This window comes from Argiope bruennichi, chromosome 10, assembly GCF_947563725.1.
Source record: "Argiope bruennichi chromosome 10, qqArgBrue1.1, whole genome shotgun sequence".
Classification (NCBI taxonomy): Eukaryota; Metazoa; Arthropoda; class Arachnida; order Araneae; family Araneidae; genus Argiope; species Argiope bruennichi.
The window spans coordinates 42,131,957-42,156,124 of NC_079160.1; positions in this window are offsets into that span (position 1 = coordinate 42,131,957).

Consider the following 24,168-nt stretch of genomic DNA (forward strand, 5'->3'; position numbering starts at 1 on the left):
CTTAGTGAATATATTTAAATACAAATATACCTACACTTCCTTACGGTTCCACAGCGAAAACACATGTGGGTGCTTCTTGATTCAGTCTATTTCCAGTTTTATTTTATTCTTCTTAAGCTCACAGTAAAGATGCCTATTTATGTCTTTTTACACTAAACACAGTAACTTCCTAAACCCCTACTTAGGATTGTGTATTATTCGATGAAGACATATCCCGAAGAGCTTTCGGAACTCACAGCAAAGTTTAATCTGAATCTCGACAAAAAGCGAAAAGAAAAAGGAAAGAAAAAAATATTTTATTTGAAGAAGAAGGCGTAAATCGGATTAAGAACGAAAAGGTTAGTGGAAAACTTTTATTGAGAAAGGATAAGATAAATTTTCGCTTAGCTGAGCATGCTAGGATTTTTTTTTCTCTCCTACTATACGCGACAAAAAGTAAACACTAGAATCCATTTTTATGGCTTGTTTCAAGGAAGAAATCTCTTACTTTCTCCATGAGCAGTTATGAATATGTGAACTGGAGATATTCGCTTTAGATTCAAAATAGTGGTACTCTAATTTCGAGAAAAGCGAGAAAGATTTTTCAGTTTCATGCAATTTTTGATTTATTTTAGGGTTAATACACAAAAATTGCGCTATTCTGCTATATATATAGAATGAGCTAAAATTATATTATATCCACAGAAAAAATATGTATCATGGATTGAAAACTGGAATTCTTATCAAAGGAATCGTCAATATGGCGTCCTAACAATTTAAGCCACAATGGCTGCAGTAATTTTCTTGACATTATTTTAACATTGTTTTCAATTAAAAACATTTTTTGTGCCATTTCTTGCTAACAAACAATTTTTATTTTAATTTGTTAGTTTTCACGAAATTCTTAGGGCCGCTGTGGCCTGGTAAGGTCTCGGCTTGTGAGCCGTAGGGTTTCAGGTTCGTGATCCAATTCCACTGAAGAACCGTCGTGTAAGGGGGTCTGTTGCACGTAATCCGTCAGACCAAACGTCCTCCCGCTGGTGTGGTGCGCTGTGGAGAGGGGGGTGCCAGCTCAAGTGTCGTCCTCGTCATCTGACCGCGGTTCAAAATTACGAGGACCGTCCCAAAATAGCCCTAGTGTTGCTTTACAACGAGACGTTAATATAACTAAATTAAACTAAACTCCACGAAATTCTTTTGTATACGTTATTTTGAATCGTTTGTTTTTAATAATGGATCTTAATTTCGTTTTTAATAGAATTAATAAAAATATGTTACTATGAAATAAATTCTATATATAATATAAAAATAATAAATTCTAAATTCTTTATAAAAATCAATAATATAGAATGTGGTAAAGTTATAATAAAATTGCAGAAAAATATATCATAGACTGAATTCTAGAATCTTCAACAAAGAAATGTATCGACAATAAAGCGATGTAAACATTCAAGTCACAATTCATTGCAATAATTTTCCATATTGAGTTGTAAAGAAACTAAACGAAGTTAAACATTAATTTCGAATTTGAAAAAAATAAAAAATAATTTGCGTTTTTTGACATCTAATGGACAAATTTTATTAATTTAATTATTTCATCAGAATTCTTTTGTATATGCTATTTAGAATCGTTTGATTTCATTTTATTTAGAAATGTTGTTTTGTAGAATTTTCTTACGTTTTTATGAATTTTTTGGCCGAAAATGAATTCTGACCTTTCTGAAATGAAAATGACCTTTCTGTCTTTCACTGAACGAATTGAAAATGCGTAGATATAAGATGATTACCTTTCAGAATTCGCTAGATTATATAAATTCTTTCTTTTAATTTTTTATGAAACAAAAAAAAGTAAGTCGATTATTTTTATTGGAATGTTGACTGTTTGTCAACTTTTTATTCTAATGTTGACTCTTTAACTCCAAAATAAAAAAAAAGGCGATTAATCTTTTAAGCAAGCTAGTTTTTTCAACGAAATTATTCTTTTTTGTAATATATAAAAAACCACAACTAGAATGTATAAATGCATAAAAAATCAGAGAAATGTATAGCAAAATGTACATATTGTAGCATAAAGCTTCTAAATTTGTAGGAGTTGTAAGTTTTTCAAAATTTGAAATTTAAAAATATTTTGCTAAAAAAGCCATTAAGACCAGAGTTACAAAAATTATTTAATTAGAATTTTTAGCAATCTTTAAAACAGGCAAACCACTGGTTACTAAAGGAGGCTAGTATGTAATAAAAGCATAATTTTTCACTTTTATAAAAAGTTCTTAGTTATATAATTTTTAATAGTATTTTCAATACTGTTACAGTATTATGTTCTGATAAAATAATACTTACTACTTTAAAAAACATTAATTTATTACATTAGCAGCATCAAATGGAATTTTTACATTAATCTATACTTATAATAAAGCTCAATGTGTGTGTGTTGGCGCTCTATAGGCCAGACCGTTTGACCTACAGCTATCAAATTTGGTACATGTATACCTTAGAGGTCGGGAATGTGCACCTGGGTCAGTTTTTTAATTTTTAATTTGAATTTTAATTCATAATTAAAAACTAACTTTCCCGCCAAAAATATCTTTTCATTTTCCTCACCGCCAAATGAGTCAGGCTTCAGTTTTTTCCCACGCTATTGAGGCTAGGCTTACCATTTTTCGGCCGATAATTTCAAATGATTCTGTTTATTTTTTTAATGTTTGATGCATTTAAACATTTTTAATTAATAGATCTTTCAGATTCATTCTGAAGTACTTTTGAATTAAAATAAAACAGATTATGCAGAATAAAAATTTCTAATCTGCATAGCGTTACCCCAACTGGTGTTGAAAGTTTGCGCATGCGCATTGTGATCTGATTGTTGACAACTATTTTCAACGGATGCGGACTTGATTTAAATTATTTTTAGGTTAGTTGTATGCTTTTGTAATTAAATTGTATTTATGTTAGTTATATATATTTTTTGTATATGCTTATAGTTTTAAGTACATCGTTTTTTAAGTAGTTTTTTAAACCTGTTTTCGACCGATTGTTTTAAGCGATTCTGTTCATTTTCTTAGTGTTTGATGCATTTAAAATTAAACATTGTTAATGAATCGATCTGCTCATGATGAATCTGAGAAAATTTTGCTGACAAACTCTTGAGATATTACATAAATTAAAAAAAGATATTCGTTAGTGCCCATAAAGTTTAAACGCTGAGTGACTCTATTTTCAGTAATGATATTATAAAAAAAATGCTTTGTTTCAGTAAAAAATATTATTATATTAATTGCAGATTAATCATTTCCACTTTAATTTAAAGCATAAATTCTACGGTAGCTAACAGAAACTTAGAGAGATACATATTACGTTATGACTGAAGGCCTTTATAATATTATGAGTGAATTATATGACTATCAAAATTTGAAGTTTTAAAATATTTTGATGAAGAAGCTATTAAAGAAGGAATTACATAAAATATTTAATTATTAAAATTTTAACGAACATTAAGATTGGCAAACCGGTTGGTCGCCAAAGGCGGCTAGTACTTAATAAACAAAACTGCTTATTACAATTTCTATTATACAACTTTTCATTTATACACCGGTTTTTTTTTTGTTAATATCTTGAAAGTTATATAAAAAATGCTTTTCTGTATTTAAACTATTCTAGAAATTTTCGAATGTAGTAGACAATATGTTTAAGCATAATTTTAGCATATGTCAAAATCAAAGAGACTTTACTCGAAGTGATTTCCAATATTTTTTTATTCCTTAATGTAGTAATATTAACATAGACGCAATGGAGAACTCTCGTACATAATGTGCAATGCTCACACAAAAACATCACCAAGAGTATTCTCCCTGAAATTTCCAATATATTTTCTATTAAAAATCCCCTCCCCCCCTCCTTCTTTAGCTCAAAATTATGGACCTTGGCCCAGTTTGTGAACTATGCGAGTGCTCGGATTTTTATTATAATTCTTAAAAATTGTTTATTTTGTAATATAATGAAGAAAATCGGTATTTGTGTATTATTAACTGCATGCTATTGGCGAGCAATAATTATAAAACATCAATTCTTGGTGTGTGTCTCTATAGTTTTACTGAATCAAGCCGTGATCACCAATATTTTCGATGGTCAAGATCTAATTGTGATCTTTGGCGACGAATCGCTGATATTAAGTTAATGCACAGATACAAAGAAAATCAAATATGCATGCCAAATACTTTTTACCGTCTGATTGAAATCAAAGTTGATATAGAATTGCAACTGTAGTTACAAAATTACTTACCGAATTTCATTTTTTAAATTATTGAGCTTTTGAGTGATCTCTTATACTTGTATGAGAAAATACAGATCGACAGACGGTCAATCTTTTAATGGATATTGTCCCAAATTTGATATGAAAATAAATATAGATACACTTTATAGATTCTGCATTTATCTATCTAGTTCTTTTGTGTTTTGTTATTATCTTGTTAACTCACACTCATGCAACTAGACATACAGACTTCCTCTAAATGGATTTCGATTAAAATTTAATAGAAATTTATATGTTTTGTTTAAGCCTATATACCAAATTTCATCCATTTAGCTCGTAGCATTTTTTAATTATCGTGTTCATAGATGTGATACCGAAAATGAGTTTTTCGGATTCAGAGAGATCTGAAAGGTGGAGGTACGTTGATATCTCGAAGTCGAATTTTTTGACTATTACAGTGACTTCTCTCTCTCTATATTTTTTGTATTGTATTTTGTATCGTATGTATTTTGTATACTCTTTTTGTATTTTCTCGTATACTTCATATATGAGAAAATAACAAGAAAAGTTATAAAATTTACTAAAGTTTTAAGATAAAGTGTTATGGCCTTTATTCAGACATTCGTTTCATTAGAGAGTCGATTGAAAATTAATGAGACAATTGGTTTTTGCAATGCTTTCCTTTCAATTACTTACTTATTTATTTTTTTAGCCCTTAAGGGAGGTATCTCGTTCTCCCTTTTCGCATTTACCTGATAAATTAGTTCTAGATAATGTAATTAAATTATCTGTTTAACAACTGTTTAATTAAACTGCCGCTAAGAGCTCTTCTCTCTCTTTAGCAGGTATTTTCATTTATTTACTGAAAGATTTATCTTATATATTCCTTTCCATTGACACGTGGGTGTTTATTGCTTGTTTTAGTAGGGCACTTAATGGTTAATGAATTTCTTTTCGTGTTCTTTTATTTTAATAATTGATTTTATTCTTTTAGAATTACCGCAAAAAGGGCTTATTAATTATGCGAATGGGCAGAATCTATACTAATAATAAAAATGAATGCGTGTGTGTATCTGTGTGTGACCTAGAGGCGCCAATACGTGCTTATATGTATTTACAGCTATATATTTCATTGTTTAAATGAATTTCATATTGTTTTCATTGTTGCTATTACTATTTAATCCAGACTTTTCATACATTCAATATTTGAAGATATCACTTATTTTTCCTTATGTATATAAGGCATGCTTTTTTGTAATTAGTTGCAGCCACAACTAAGATTTAATTTCAAAATCAAGCAAAAATAAAATTAAAAAATTTTTTAATGCATTTTTAAAATTTTTAAAAAAATTTAAACAAAGAATCATTTTCATTTTAAAATAGGTTTTTTTCAGTATTATTGCTTGTTGCTGCTATACAGTTGGACGTATAAAAATTTAGACAGAAAACTAAGGAAATAGTACTATATAGTAAGACGAACAAAATGGTAAAAGACTTCTTGCATTACATTGCAAGACATTTGCATAAGACATTTTTGCAATAAAATATGGCATTTAAAATGCAAATGAAGCGAAGTAAATTAACCCCTTAACTGCTTCATTTTCTTTACTATCTAATAAGAGCCCCCGGGGGGTACCTCGAAATGAGGATGAGATGCTTCCGGCATGGTGGTTGGATCTCGCCACCCTGGAGGGTACACAAATAGGTGGGGGATCTAACTCCTCCCATCGATGACGGGACGTACTTCCTTCGGGGAGGGTTGTACCGCGGCCGGTGATGGCCCTTAGGACACAATCACAGTTCCCGCCACTGTTGCTGTTGTGGCGGTCCGATTATCCATTTTTATGGTTTAAATCCGTGTGCCTTCGTGGCGGGTCGGAGAGTCAGATGGCTGACTTACTATCTAATAAGATAAGCCCTTGTATTTTGGAAATATTTTCTCATTTTGATTCAAATGGAAATCCATTGAATGCATGACTTATCTATGTATTCGAAGTAATTTTAATATCGAATTATAATTGTTATGAATGGTTTATTTTTTGCTTACAACCATCAAAATTCGATAAATAGATGCATGTATGGCACTCGGGCAAACAGTTAAGCGGTTAAAGAAAAGGACGCATCAGATAAAATATGCAATACGATTATAACAGAATGTAAATTGATAATTGCGTGACAAACTATTTGTAGGAATATACGGCGAAGTGTGCTGTTGCCATATATCGCTGCATATGGCAAGGTTTTTAAACATTTATTTTAAGGACTTGGATTTAAAACATTTTTGTTGCTGATGTTGAATCCTACATCTACTGCATTTATTTCATCGAATGCACTTCAGATGTGAGAATTGGGGCGTTTCCTGCATGGTGGTTGGTTTTGGTTTCCTCTGTGAGCGCATAAGGCTCTGGGTTCGAGTTACCTACTCTTCCATGGCGGGTTGTATCTTTTACTGGAATAGTTATAACAAGGACAGGGATGGCCATTTGGACTCAACTTTAGTCGCTATTCAATTACTCCGGAAGCTTATGTAGAGTGAGGATAACTGTAGATTGTAAATGTCGTATTGATTATGACAGGCAACGGTGTTATTTATACAACTTTGTTTTATAATATATATATGTTCTAAGTTCTTATATAAATTTGTTCTTCTTTGATCTATTGTGAATTTATTTACCATTAAATTTGCGGTGTGCAGTTAAAAAAGTGTATTTTATTTAACTCATACAAAATCCCTCGGTAGCATCTTTTACGTTCCGATTCCGTGCTTTATTGCACAAATCAACTCTCCGCATGCTTAAATTACTCTTAAAGTTTGTATATAACATTTTGGGACACCCTGTAGACAAATTACTTGTATTTGAAAACAATTCAATCGAATTTTAATAAATTCTATTCATGCTCAAGTAACATTCGATTCATGTCACATTATAACATAAAAATTAAACCAAAAATATAATACTTCAAATACGTCATTCTGTTCCATATTTAGAACAGAATTGAAAGAATTTCAAATTTGCTCGCTTTTGGTAAATAAATGAAACACAGAATGCACACTTTCTAGTACACACAATATTGACAGATACAATATATATATATAGGATGAAACTAAACTGTCAGGTGCACCATATATATTTTTGGCGCTGAATGGTGTACGTAAAATTTAAAAAAAAAATCTCAATTGGATCATGGCAGTTAATGGGTTAATATAAGCCCAATCATTTTTGACAAGTTATATAAGATTTTCAGGTCTTATAATTCAGGTCTTTCAGGTTTCAGGTTATAATTCTTTCAGGTCGCCAAAAAAGAGTATTTACCGTTTTTACGTATGAAATAGTAAGAGAACCATCCTAATTATTTACTTTATATAGAAAGTGTTACAAATTTGCACCGGCAATAATTGCTATTGATTATTCTTGGATAAGAATGGAATCTTCACTACATCTCAATCTTATCTTGGCTCTCTCAGCCGAGACATTCATTAGGCGAATCAAGAATTCAGAAGTCGTATTCTGTTAGAATACGCCGAAGGATTTCGTAGAAAATCGTGATCCGTTAACGAGTGAGTCATTTCTCCAGGGCATTCTTTATTTTGTGTTTAATTGGATTTACAATCCTCGTTAATTCTCGAGTGAAATCTATTTTTGGACTCGGAAAGATCAGTTAAACATAAGAATACAATAGCTTTGAAAGGTTATTTTATGTTTTATCGAAAATTAATCAGTTTCACTTTGTATACATTTTAAATAAAAGGAAAACAGACTTTTCTAAAATTTGATTGATAAATAGCATATTACAAAGCACTAATGAAGAGTTAATAATTTGTAGCCAGAGGTTACCTGCTTTAGCTTTAAGAGTTTAATTTTTGTAATCTATTGTTGAAAATTAAGCAAATTAAAAAAAAAAAATGCAAAATTTTAGGAAAAATTTGTATATATTGGGTAATATATACAAATTGCCCTATATAGTATAATTTAAAAATATGAATAAAAAATAAATAAAACTATAAAAATGTAAATATTACTATATAAATATATAAAAATGAATAAAAAGTATAAATTATAAAAATGAATAAAAAATAATTACTATATAAATATATAAAAATGAATAAAAAATAATTACTATATAAATATATAAAAAATAACAATCACATAAATATATAAAAATGAATAAAAATATAAACTATAAAAATAAATGCAAATTAAATAAAAAAAAGCTAATTTAAATTTCGAAACGGTGTAAAATTCCTTTATATGCAATAATAACTTCGGAAGTTATCACAGGGAAAAAAACCTCTAAAATTCAGCTTAATTTTGATTAATTAAAAGGCAAATTTAAATTTAAAAAAATCGCTCTGAGGTGCATGTTCCCTCACTATGTGTACCCAATTTAATTGTAGGGCAAACGGTCTGGCTAGCAGAGCACCATTACACACACACACACAGAGAGAGAAAAAGAGAGAGACAAAGCGATTTGTAAGGAATACATGCTAAGATAAAATGTATTTATTACATATAAATATATAAAATCGAATAAAAAATATAAACTATAAAAATAAATACAAAATAAATAAAAAAAACTGATTTAAATTTCGAGATGGTGTAAAATTCATTTTTATATAATAATAACTTCGGAAGTTATCACAGGGAAAACTCTAAAATTCAGTTTAATTTTTATTAATTAAAAGAATAATTTAAACTTTAGGAAAAATTGCTCTGAGGTACACGTTTGCACCTTATGCGTGCAAAATTTAATTGTAGGTCAAACGGTCTGGCTAGCAGAGCACCATCACACACACACACACAGAGAGAGAGAGAGAGAGAGAGAGACAAAGTGACTTCTAAGGAATACATACTAAGATGAAATGTTTTTATTACATATAAATATATAAAAATGAATAAAAAATATAAACTAAAAAAATGAATACAAAATAAATTAAAAAAAACTAATTTAAATTTCGAAAAGGTGTAAAATTTATTTTTATGTAATAATAACTTCGGAAGTTATCACAGGGAAAACTCTAAAATTCAGTTTAATTTTTATTAACTAAAAGAATAATTTAAACTTTAGGAAAAATCGCTCTGAGGTACACGTTCGCACCTTATGCGTGCAAAATTTAATTGTAGGTCAAACGGTCTGGCTAGCAAAGCACCATCACACACACACACACATACATACACACACACACACAGAGAGAAAGAGAGAGAGAGAGAGAGAGAGAGAGAGAGACAAAGCGACTTCTAAGGAATACATACTAAGATGAAATGTTTTTATTACATATAAATATATAAAAATGAATAAAAAATATAAACTAAAAAAATGAATACAAAATAAATTTAAAAAAAAACTAATTTAAATTTCAAAAAGGTGCAAAATTTATTTTTACATTTTTGTCATACATAAAGGCGTGTTTACATAAATTTCATTATTTAAAATTTAAAAATTTAAATACAAATAAAAAATTTTTGAGAAAAACATGAAAACATTTCAATATGTTCGAAAACAACCAATCGTCTCAAATTTTTACTATCCACATGGACAAATCTTGAAATATAAATCACCACCCTTCATTTGTATAGGACCCTTCAATTTATGCTAAAATAATTTTGGTCCCTTCCATTAATAAAAATGCTAAAATAATTTTGGTAAATTTGTCATCCTTTTTATTTAATTTTTATAGCGAAAAAAAAAATTGAAATTTTATTTAGAAAAGTACATACATACAGACACACATATACACTTACATACAGCCATTCCAAAAATATAGTTTAGAACCCAATGATGTTTGAAACATCGGTACTCATCAGAATCTTTAGAAATTAAGGTGACAGTGGACTCTTTTAGGCACTTCTGAGAATTATTCATTTAAGGTTATGAAATTTTTTATGTATATGTATTAAAATAAAAATAAGTGAAATTTCTTTAAAAAATATTTTTAAACGAAATATATTATTTTTTAAAAAAATTAAAAGATACATAATTTTTAAAAATTTCAAAATATTCCAGGCGACTTAATTTTTAATTTTTCTATTATTTTTTTCGTTTCTATTGTAGATTTGGGTGCCCCCTCGATTGGCGACACATTTCAGCGATGAAGCACTACTTCTGGTTTCCTTAATGTTTTGTTTTCATTGACGTTACTGTTGGGTTACCGACCGAAAATCCCCTTGGCTCCGATCTTGGCGTCAAAAAAATCGCCAAAAAAATCAAGGGGCACCCAATTGTAAACTTTTACTGTTTTTTCTTATCACCCAATGTAAATTTATTAGGAACGAAGCTATATATGATTTTGTAATTCGAATTAAATACTAATTTTTTAGAAATATTTTTATGCGCACGCTGAATTTTCATAGAAATTTTATGTTTTTCTAGAACTGAAATTGACTTTTAACTAGCGATAAAAACTCGAAACATAGAATGCATAACCCATTTTTTTTTAATGTTTGACTGAAAGATTTATTATCGATTTCATTTAATTTCTTCAAAAAGTAAGACACCTAGGAGATTTCAAAGATATTGAAATCTAAATACAATATCATTTTAAGAAAAGTAATTAAGATGTGCTTTTCCCCCCCTCTTAACTCTTCAAATATTTATTTTATTGAACAATAGATTTTATAATACTATTTAAGTTGAATATAAATATACATTTTGGTGATGAAACGATAAAAATAAAATTTCCATTTTTGCTTATTTCAAAGTCTACTGTCCCCTTATCTATAAGCAGAATGTCTTTATGTTAATGCTAGTGGGTTTTAAATATTCATTTTGCTTAAAAGTATTACTTAGCTGACTTTTTTATTATTACTATACTTTAGTCTTTATGCCTCTAAAACGCAAGGTTGTTGGTTCAGTAGATAATTAGTTCACGTTCTTTATGTCTTTCGTGATCATAAAATCTCAACCATCTTTATATTTATTTATTCTCTCACACCTGTATGCATTTTTTTCCTGTGTTTTTGCACTTCTTCCGTAATGCGAGTTGTGCTGAGTTGTAGACCATTTCGGACTGTCGGTATTCCGAACTCACTTGTTTTTCTTCCATCGTTTTAGTTACTTGGTCAAAGAATATTTTCTGTGCTAATGAGTATTTGAATACTAATTTTTAATGACACAGCGGTATTGGATGAAGATGAAATAATTAATAATTAATACATTCATTAAATTATGGACATTTAAGATAAATAAAATACTAGCTGTCTTTGGCTACCAGTTTGTTCGCCTAGATAACTGACTCATTAGAGTGTTACATTATTAATATGGATGCATTTATTTAAGAAAAGCAGTAATTCGATACGATTAAAACATATGAATTCGATTAGTATTAACAAAATTCTAGCTGCCTTTGGCTACCAGTGTGTTCACCTAGATTACTGACTCTTTAGATTGTTAGATTATTAATGTGAATGCATTTCTTTAAAAAAACATTTCACTTTATAATTTGATATGACTATAACACATGAATTCGATTAAAACAGTTTACTGCAAATAACGAAGTGTAATCTATACTTATAATAAAGCTCAATGTGTGTGTGTGTGTTGGCGCTCTACAGGCCAGACCATTCACCTTACAGCTACCAAATTTGGTACATGTATACCTTAGAGGTCGGGAATGTGCACCTGGGGTCCCTTTTTGTAAAATTTTAATTATAATTTTAATTATTAATTAAAAACTAACTTTCCCGCCAAAAAAATCTTCCATTTTCCCCACCGCCAATTTTTCCGCCAAAATAATCTTCCATTTTTCCCACCGCCAAATGAGTAAGGCTCCAGTTTTCTTTTCTCCCAACAGTAATGAGGCTAGGGTTAACATTTTTCCGCGGATTATTTCAAACGATTCTGTTTATTTTCTTAATGTTTTATGCATTTAAAATTAAACATTGTTAATTAATCCATGTTTCAGATTCATTCTGAAGTACTTTTGAATTAAAATAACACAGAATAAAGGAAATTAAAAATGTATAATCTGCATAGCGTTACCCCAACTGGCGTAGAAAAATTCACGCATTTGCTTTAGCATAACTGGCGAAGAAAATTCACGCATGCGTATTGTATTCTGATTGTTGTGATGACAACCATTCTCAACGGATGATTTAAATTATTTTTCGGTTAGTTGCATGCTTTTGTAAGTAAATTTTATTTATGTTAGTTATATATTTTTTGTATATGCTTATAGTTTTAAGTACATCGTTTTTTAAGTAGTTTTTTTTAACCTGTTTTCAATGATTTAAATTATTTTTAGGTTAGTTGCATGCTTTTGTAATTAAATTAGTTATATATTTTTTTGTATATGCTTATAGTTTTAAGTACATCGTTTTTTAAGTAGTTTTTTTAAACCTGTTTTAGACCGATTATTTTAAACGATTCATTTTATTTTCTTAGTGTTTGATGCATTTAAAATTATAAATTGTTAATTTATCGATCCGTTCATGATGAATCTGAGAAAATTTTGTTGATAAATTCATGAGATATTACATAAATTAAAAAAGATATTCTTTAGTGCCCATAAAATTTAAACTCTGAGTGACTCTATTTCAGTAATCAGATTATAAAAAAATGCTTTGTTTCAGTAAAAAATATTATTGCACAATTAAAACGATGTACTTAAATTATTAAAAATATTAATTGCAGATTAATCATTTACACTTTAATTTAAAGCATAAATTCTACGAGGGGTAACAGAAAATTAGAGACATACATATCACGTTATGACTGAGAGCCTTTATAATATTATGAGTGAATTATACGACTCTCAAAATTTGAAGTTTTAAAATATTTTGCTGAAGAATCTATTAAAGTTCGAATTGCATAAAATATTTAATTATTAAAATTTTAATGAACATTAAGATTGGCGAACCAGCTGGTCGCCAAAGGCGGCTAGTATTAAATAAAAACGGAACTGAAAGTCCTACTACCGATTGAATGAGTGGCAAAAGCTTGAATATTTTGTCGAAGAGTTTGAATCCCATAAAGCGTGTGGTGAAAGTTTATAAGCCAGTTAACAACTACGCTACCCGAGCAATTGCTTTTGTATCGTGGTCATGTTACTCGGCTGCGAACCACAAGGTCCCAGGTTCTATCCTCGCGCATTGTTACAGGTAGTGTATCAAATTAAATTAAAAATATTATTAAAGTTAAATGAAAAATTGTACGAAAATGAAATTGATGTAATTGAAAAGGTAAATTTTTTAGTCTTAAGATAATACAAAAATCCTTTATATAAGATAATTGTTTTAAAAGATATGAATATTAATTTCCATAGGCAAGTTATAACGATTACGGCTAGACTTAAGATTAATATACGCGCGCCAAAATTGAAACATTTTAGAACGATTTCAAGCCAAATATAATCGTGACAATTTTTTATTACAACTTTCACAGACTTTTGTTAGCATTTATTGGTATATACCCAGGGTTGCAAACTTTTAGACAGTTTTTGGATGATTGGCGAGAAACGGTACATTAATCTTAATTCTTACTACGATTATTTATCTGGCAGCGGTTAAGCCAATGTTTTCACTTGATTGTAGTTTTTGTTTGAAGCGTATTTCGTGATTTTTTTTATATCTTCTTTCCTCTGACTGAATGTCCTCTTTGGTGATATGAAGAATTATCTTTAGAACTCATCTAATAATATTTCGCGGTACAGTTCTAGAAACGGGTACCATTTGGCGATTTCCCGCCAAGCCCCGCGGATGCTGTAATCTTCAGAATTGTATTTCTCAATATTATGACTATTTTCAAGAGATTTTTTTCTGAAGATTACAGCGTCCTTGGGGCGATGGCAGGAGAAAAATTTGGCATGAAGTATACAAAAAGAACAAAAATGAGAATAATTATATAATAAAAGTAAAAATGAGAAAAATAAGAATGGGGAGCAGTAGAAATTAGAAATTCCCCGCGAAAAGCTGCACTTATACCTAATTGGTTGATATTCAAAGTCAATTCATACCTGATTAGTTTATAATTACATCACCGACATCACCCCATTCTCTTCACAGGGTTGCCATACATTGCAGGCGTAGAGGGGTTGCCATATTGGCAACTTTAGCTTTAAAATTTGGCGCCAAACTTGGCGGTACCCGTCTCTAGAATTTAGCCTATTTCGCACCTCTATTAATTAGCTAAGCATAGCGTTTGATTCAGTGCAACTGTAACAATGTTCAATGAATGAAGCAACCAAATTCGCATGATGTTTTGTTTATATTTGGCTGTTGCCATTCTACAGTAAGTAATAAGCTCGATATCTGTGCTACGTACTTTAGCGTTTTATATATAGAGAGATTATCACATAAGAGTTTTGATAAAATATTGTCTTTTAACAGTTGATTGGAACCTGTAAGAGTGGCTTTTCTGAAACGTTCTGCTATATACCCTTTAATAAATGTATTTATGTACAGTTATGTGCAAATGTACTTAAATGCATATCATTGGTGAACAATAGTTAAGAAAAGCCTATTGCAATGTGATCTTTGGAGATTTCTTGATGATTAATCGTTGGAAGGTGGCTAATGCACAAGTACCAAAAAAATCGAAAGTATTTTGGAAAGCTGATTTCCGACAGACTGAATCAAAAGTTGACACAAAACTACAATTGTAGTCACAAAATTGCTTGCTAAAATTCTTATATTTCCGCCAATGTATTTTTGAGTTATCATCTTTATATGGATATGAAAGTACTAAATAACAGATATTTAACCCTTTGCTAGGTGTGGTTTCAAATCTGGTACATAGCTACTTATTAAATTTGTGCATCAAATATTATCCATCTAATTCTCTTCGTTTTATAATTACGGTGCTAACTTGCATTCGGTAAGATGTACTTGGAATGGATTTTATTCCAAAATGTGAAAGAAATATACAAAATTGGATTAGAGACTATAAATTAAATTTCATTCGTGGAGCCCAAAGTTTTTTTTAATTTTCCCGATAGCAGACAAACGTGTTTTTGGGATGCAAGGACATCTGGAATCTTGAATTTCGATGAGTCATAATTAGTGTTTATATATATATATATATATATATATATATATATATATATATATATATATATATATATATATATATATATATATATATATATATATATATATATATATAACTCTTAATTTAATCCAAATTAATTTCCAAAGCTTTATCTTAATTTAGCCCATAGTAATTTCATTCTCTTATTTCCTGATCTCATTCCACTTCTAATTCAAATGAAGCTGTGTAAAAATTGCTGCGCAATCAGTTCTATGTATCAAGTGAAAATGATCCTTCCGTTGCCCTTGTCAAAAGTCAACACGTGTATTCAATCGCCACGTGGCTGGAAATCCCATGTTATATAAGACTAGTGATCATTTGTTTCGGCCCTTCCCTTCCTTACTTCTGCTTTTGTGCCGCACTGTGGCGGACGTACCTTGTCCGTGTCTCCGCTTTTAAATAACTATGCTTTCCAGGAATGGATATTAAAATTAATTTTAAAATGTAAAATGTCTCATCTATGTCTTCAAACCTGCCTTCTGCTTTCAAGAATTAAAATCTTTATATATATATATATATATACACACACACAAAAGTTTTAAAATCAAGTTAATTAAAAAATCAAATAAACCAAAAAAAAAAAAAAAAAAGGAATCCGGCCTGAAGACTTTTTCAAGGGTCACTCTCAGGCAGGGATTAAAAAAAAGGGAGTTTTTCTGTGAGGGAATGCAGACTAGAAAGTCTAATAATGATTACTCGTGACCCGAAAATCCCCTGAAATTAGGCCTAAGAGATATACCATTTTAACAGAAAGGACAATACAAAACAACAAATTAGAAGAAAATAACCACTAATAAGTAAAAATACAATAACAAAATAACAACAAACTCTTAAAACACTAAACCATTAAAGCAAAAAACAAAAAGGAAAAAACATACCAGTAGCAGGCAAGGAAATTTTAAGCTATCGATTGTGATTTTCCAATTAACTTGATTTTATTACTTTTGTCTCAATTCATCTGTGTTTTAGAAGTAGCTGCATTTGCGCTCTCTAAATACTATGAAGTTTTTCCTGTTCCTTTTTTGCTTTTAGTTTGAATAAGAAATAATTTTTAGTTGCGATTCCGAAACTATTTCGTTTCGTTTTCAAACTATTTCTTACTTTAGATTGGTTATATATATATATTATTTACCATTTTTACTATTGATTTTCGATTTTTACGTATATATTATTTGCCCACAAAACACACATGAAAACACGCTCTCTCTATCTCTCTTACACACACACATACATTCACTGCAATTCTAATCCATATTGTGAAACTATCTTTTAAGTTAAAAGGATGCATCTCCTTCCCAAAAAATATGTCACAGTACACGTCTTAAAGAATTCACATTTGATCTTGAATTTCAAATATTGATAAAGTATTTCTATAGTTCCGCCATTTGAATAAAATTCTAGAGTGCTCCTGTCCCTGACTTTGTTGTTTGTTCCAGCATAAAATTTTATTACTTTCTCGTATGCGTAGTATAGAGAAAGTAAAGCAGTCGTAAAAAAATTTGTATTCGAGATCTCGACGAATCTCCGCGTTTCAGACCTCCTTGAGTTTGAAAAATACATCTTTTAAAAAAAATATTCGTCTGTCTGTATGTGACATCGATAACATAAACACGCTTTGAACCAGTCGGTTGAAATTTGGTGTACAATTTTTACATTAAATTTGCAGGTTTCTATCAATTTTTGAATAAAAATTTTTCACAGGAAGTCCGTCTGTCCGGCTGTTCGAATATAAGTTAACACGATAATTACAAAACGATGAGAGTTATACAGATAAAATTCGGTACACAGATTTAACATCAATAATGTAGACATCTGCCAATTTTGAGCCAAATCCAGCAAAGGGTTGACTGATTGTCAGTTTGTACTTTCAGAAAAATGTAAACGCGATCATTCAAAAACGCAATGACATAAATATATGGAATGAAGTACAGGATTTAAAAAAAAATACAAATGCAGTTCTGCGTCAAGATTTTATTTCAAACGGTTGGAAAGCATGCATTTAAAAATACAAATTCGATTTCCGGATAACATTAATCGCATGCCACAGATTAATCACCAAATAACTCGCCAAAGATGACACGAAAGATTCAGCCAAAATGCTAAATTCACGCCAAAAGTTAATATTTCGTAACTATTTTATGCCAGCGCCATGTAAGGCGTTCTCATTGATGAGACATTTATAAGAGAGTATGAGAGAAAGTGTTTTGGAAGGCTACTACTCCCACTGCTTTTTATCATGTGATCAAACATAAAAGTTTTATGTATAATGGCAATGAAAAACCTCCTTCCGACACAAAATCGATCATTCTGAAGGTTTTTTTCATTTACGGAGAGCCTTATACTGTTTAGTAATACTTAAAGGCAAATAAAAATTAATTTACAGTATTGTATATAATGCTTCCAAGGCAACTTCAACATTGTTATATTTCAGAGTTTCACGGTGTGGGTTCCACGGTCTAAACTAGTTCCACGGTCACACCATAAGTTGAAATAGCAATTATAATTTGTAAGTTAAGAGAAAGATTAAAATTAATTGAAACTAGTTTAGACAAGCGCTTTAAGCTCTAACCTCATGAAATTTGGGTATAATTATTAAATTAATATTTTTATGATATAATTATCAATAGAAAATAACATTTTGATTATTTATGGGGAAATAGAGAACTTTAATGGAATTACATGGCACGTGCCTTTTAGTGTGGAGATTGAATTAATTATTTTGATTAGTTATTTTTGAAAAAAATCCAGAAATTTTATGCGTGTATCTCATTGTAGCTATCTGAAGCCGATACGGGAATACTTTTGAGAGATTTGAATCTTAACAATCTGGTAACAGAGTTAGAAAATTCTCAGTCTTTTTACGGACGGAAAATTAACGTAAATATTGTCATTTGTAGCTCTAGGTCTTTTCCTAGAGCTCTATAATGCTTTCATTCATCATGAATGGAAACGCACGTACTGAAAGTTCGTCTTAAGTATTAGGCTTAGTTGTCTACTTTTATCATACTAATTAAATATTGATATCTACAGATAAAACAACACTCGGAATGACTCCACAGAGTCCGTCCTTTAAACAACAGGAAATAAAACACACACACACACATTAAAAAACAGATTCTAGTCAAAGGGAGTGCGCTAAATAGAATACAAATCTTCCCGCTACGCCTAACCGTTGTATATAAATAACCGTAAACCTGAAACTGAATCAATAAATGAGTATAAAGTAAACACCAAATGTCAGTCACTTGGAAACTGTTTAACCTTTTTGTGAAGGCCGTGCAACACAGCATCCATTTCTTCATAAATGTTATTTATAGACAAAGAAAAGAGAATTCCTCTGGCATCGTCTCTTCATTTCGGCCATAAAAAGTAATTTGTAAAGGAAGAGGGTTTATTTATTTTATTATTATTTTTTTTTATTTTGACAAATCATGTTTCGCTTTCGAAGTCGTAAAAGTGAATGTAGAAGTTGAATCTACTAATCAAATGATTTAATTCCATTCTTTCCATGACTTGGGTAAGTTCTTTGTTCGATCGATCTTTTTTACTGATTTTATTTATGTTAGAACGTAAAAACAGAAAAATCGTTTGCATGCTTTGAGTTGAAGGTTGCGGGTTCTGATTATTATTATTATTATTATTATTGTTGTTGTTAAGTATGGGTGTTGTTTCTTTTAAATCGAAAAGTATTTTGTTTATAATTTGAGGAAAATATTTTCCGTAAAATGCAATTAATATTTGTTTTATTTCGCTTTATATAACGAAAACATTTCTAAATATCCGTATTTAAAGTCAATACAAGTAAAAGGAAATGTCTGTATTTGTCGGTCTGTAGGGCAGATTAATGGATCTAAAACTACTAAATTCGGCAGATAAATCCTTTAGACGTTGAGAATGTGCTAAATGAAGCATTTTTTTAAAATTCCAATTATAATTTTAATTAATTAAAAATTTTTATAATATAAGTGAAAGAAAGTTTTTGATAATCCAAATTTGGCTTAGGTATATTCTTTTGATAGTCAGAATGTGCTACTCAAAATTTCGAGGTGTTGTTGCAATGTTGCAAATTTACTTTTTTTTTTTTTTTGAAAACTACACACATATTCTAGATTTTTTTAACAACTGATCAATATACCGTGATTAAATATTTTTAGTGAAACAAAGTAAATAGTTTGAGTTTCAGATTAGTGATGTATAGATGGAAATTAATAAAAAAAAAAAAAAAAATCTTTGAAAAATTGTCAGAAAAAAATTTGCTGGACTATTAAATCAAAAGGAATAAAACATAATTTTTTGAATTTTGGAATTGTATAAAAACCAGTTTGGTGAAATATAATTTTCAGAAATATCGCAGTAAATCTTCAAAAATCCGCTTACTTTTTAATTGATTAAGATTCTAATTTAAATTTCAACAAAAATCGAGTGGAAGTGACATTCCTACCCTCTAAAGTAAGTATGTCCTAGTTGATAGGGCGTTGGATTCGCATTCCTTGGATTCGAACCCCGCCGGCCGAGGACTCTGCGTGTGTGTGTGTGGTGGCTGGCGCGCATATAAATATGTCGTGGTAACAAAGTCCTCCATGTCGAGCGTAATACCACTGGATCAGGGGTGGTCGTTCTCTGATTCAGGTCTAAATTACGATCTGAGGATGAGTGAATGAAATGCATGAATGAAGTCCGCCCGTAAAAAGGGTTATGACGTTTGAGTAGCTAAGTCATATTCTTGGCGCTAGTTGGCGCTACTGAAAAAATAAGGACGCTCATTCTGTGTAAATCCATAAGTCACAGCACAACACAGTAAATAAATATGTGCTAAATATTGTAGCGATAGGTCAAATGATCTGCTCTGTAAAAAGCCAACATTGAATTTTATTTCCCATTCCCTATTTTATCTCTATCGTTTACAATTAATCCTTTGCTTTTGTTTTATATTTTATTGTTATATTTTTATATAGGATTTCTCTTTCGTTTGTATATATGTAAGCTTATTATTTTGGTTGAAGCAGAAGGCAGGCTTGAAGACATAGAAGACACTTTGGATTTTTTTTATTCTCTTTAATGTCCATTCTGGGAAAACATGATTATTTACAAACAGAGACGCGGACAAGGTACGTCCGCCACAGCGCGACACAAAAGCAGAAGTAAGAAAAGGCACGAAACAAATGATCTCTAGTCTTATATAACATGGGATTTTCGGCCACGTGGCGACTGAATACACGTGTTAACCTTTGACAAGGGCAACGGAGTGATCATTTTCATTTGATACGTAGAATTGATTGCGCAGTCATTTTTACACAGCTTCATAAAAGAAATGGGATCAGGAAACAAGAGAACACTTTAGAATGAGCCCGACATGGGCCGAATTAGGCAAAAAATTTAGGAAATTAATTTAGATTAAATTAGATATTAAAATATCATTACATATATATACTTATATATGTAATGATATTTTACAAACGTGTATTAATAGTTGGTGGCCTTCAAAATTCTTTTTGCACAACAGGTGGTCCACACAACCAAAAAATTTGGGAGCCTTCACCATAACTCAAAAGTTTTTGCCGATTTGCAAGAGAGTGGGCGGAGTGCTTGAACTCAAGGTTTTTAACCTTCAAGAAATTATAGCAGAATGGAGAAATGTCTTGGAAGTAATATTGCTGAGCAAGATGGCTATGTTGAATAAATTCAAATGTTCTGAGTAATCATTAAAGCTAGTTAGCAAAACAGAAAAAAAAAAAAAATAGAAGGAGGAGAATGTATTTTATCAAAAAAATTTAATTAGTAATAATTAATTTTACATTTTATAGTTATCATTTAATAAAAGGTTGAAACAAACAATTGTATGATTCAAAACAATTTGGTCTCTTACTTTCAACAAAATAAAGCAAAACAATAAATAACAGTGGGTGTTGCTTCCCCGTGATTTTCTCGTATACCTCCTAATGAAAGAATTCTCCTAATGAAGTATACCTCCTAATGAAAGAAAAATTACGGATCTTGAGTGTAATTGTGAACTACACTAGTACTCAGATATTTATTTATTTATTATTATTTTTTTTATCTTCGGAATCGGAGAATGGGACAAAACATAAGATTGAACAAAATACATAGAAATAGTCAGTCCCCTTTCCCTTCCGACTAGGGATTGCAACACCGTTATACCGGGATACCGCATACCGGTATTTCGAGCCCTTTGTACAGTTTTGTAATACCGGTATTCACAAGTTTCAATACCGGTTTTTCGGTATTTACTAGAAACTTTTTAAAATTATCTCCACTATATGTTCAGGGATCGCGAACATAGCAATATAGTATACGTTTTTGTTTTTATGTCTCCCTAACGGGCGAAATTAATTAGCTAATTAATGGCTTAATTAATTTTCTTAAATCTAAATTAGCGAAACATGGATTATCCCTGAAAGAAAATATTGTATCCATAAGGACTGATGGAGCAACAAGTATGAAAAAAATTGGAAAGTTGATTGGTGCAAATCAGCACTTGTGTTATGCACATGGAATTCAATTAGGAGTAATAGATGTGTTATATAAAAACAACAACAAAGAACAGAAGAATTCAAATACTGTGGATATAGAAACTTTGGATTCCAACTTTGAAAAGAGTAAGAGTGTGAGTGATATTGACAATGAAGATAATGACAATGTAATTGTTGAAGAAGATATTGCTAATGAGGATGAAATATTAACCTATCAAGAATTGCTTCCTATCATTTATAAAGTTCGAAAAATTGTTAAAATATTTAAACCCCCTATAAAAAGGATATATTACTATAATATATACTAACTGAAAATAAAGCAGAATATAGGTTAATATTAGATTCTAAAACACGTTGGAACAGTTTACTCCTAATGATGGAACGATTTTTGAAACTGAGAAATCCAATTCAAAATGCAATAATCGACTTAAACCTGTAAATTAATTTTTCAGATAGTGAATTCGACTTAATATCCAGAACTGTATCAGATCTACTTCCAATAAAACTGATTATTGAGGTATTATGTCGGAGAGATTCTAATTCATTAACAACTAATGCAACAATAAATTTCATGTTGCAGTCACTGAAAGAACAGCACACATTAGTATCTGAAGAATTATATATTACATTGAAAAATACTTGGAAAATACTTGGAAAAAGTATATCGCGCGTTGCTAACAGTACCACCAACTACCGTAGATGCCGAAAGAGCGTTTTCGACAGCTGGTAATTCTTACACAAAATTACTTTTCAGGCTTAATGACAGTACAATTGATGTTTTTTAAGATCACATTTCAAAAATTTGTAATAGTACCACAGACTGAATAGTGATATTTACACTTTTTTTGTGATTTAAATAAATAAAATGTTTCTTTACTTTTTTGTGATTATATACCGTTATAATTTATAAGTTACAAATTAATTTTTGTGATATTTACACTCTCTAACAAAACTGGCAAATAAGAAAAAGAAACACCCGTGTTTTCTTTCTTTTTCTAAAATTTCTAATACCGGTATTAAAACCGGTACCCCGGTATTAAGATCTAAAAAATACCGAATACCGGTATTGAAATTTTGGTCCGGTATTGCAATCCCTACTTCCGACCTTCCGATAGAAAGACAGAGGAGCGCGCGCGAGCGTTTTAGGCTTCTTAGTAAAGTCCAAATAGAAGAGTGTGCATTTTATTTGCCCTCTTTTTTACTAAAACCAAAATTTCTTACACATCTATAATCTTAATAGAAAGATTACATACCAAATTTTATTTTATTAAAATCACAGTATTTTTTAATTTTCGCGTTTGCATGCATTCAAATATACATGCAACATATGATCAATTGTCTTCACTCAGGATTTGATACAAACTTTGATAGTTTATATTTAAGATGATAAGACTGTACACCAGACGTTATCCATATGGTTTTTTTAAATTTTTAGCTTGCTCTCAGATACACAGATTTCATGTGCATAGGCCAAGATTTGATAGATATTTAAAATTTGGTATAAAGACGCGCACCAAATTTCACTCCTCTAGCTACAGCGTTCTTGAGCTATCGTACTGACAGACAGATGTGATTCAAAGAATGTATTTTCCGAACTCGGGAACATCACAGACGAGAACATTCATCAAAATCTCTCTCTCTATCTTTTATATTATATAATGATATTTTAAACTCTAATTTCAATTTAATTAATTTCCAAGCTTTTATCTTAATTTAGCTCATAGTTACTTCATTCTAAAATATTCTCTTATTTCCTGATCCAATTCCACTTTCAGTAATTAATTAATTCAAGAGAAGCTTTATAAAATTGCTGAATCGGCTAAACGCCGACACATTCTCACGCTCCGCGTGAAGGGCTAGAAAAATGTACAATAAGCACATTATTTTTTAAAGATGCCTGTGTTTCCCTTACTTGTAATTGACATGCGTCAGAAATCCCCATCAGAATCTTAATAATATATTAGCACTGTAAAAAAATATTTTCCCTATCCATATCTCATGTTATATAAGAGGAGGGATAATTTATTTCGGCCCTTTTTTTATCCACTTCGGCTTTTGCAACGTGCTGTGGCGGACGTGCCTTGTCCGCGCCTTCTTGTAAATAATCATGCCTGTCCCCCCGAAAGAGAATAAAACGAACTTAAAAATACAAAGTCTCTTCACTGCTTGTCACACCTGCATTCTGCTTCACATAAAATAATGCTTGCATATAATTTGGAATTTTTATCAAGATAATTTTTATCAATTAATTTATCTCCAGATAAAGGGAATTTCTTTACCAAGATTTTTTGTATTGGAGACCTGTTTACCAACAACTTTTTAGAAAATACATCCAAATCTATATTTTTGGATAATTGGATTGATTTTTGTCATTTCCTTTTGAAAGAACGACAAAATTTAGTTAAATATGTGACTACGTTGGGAATG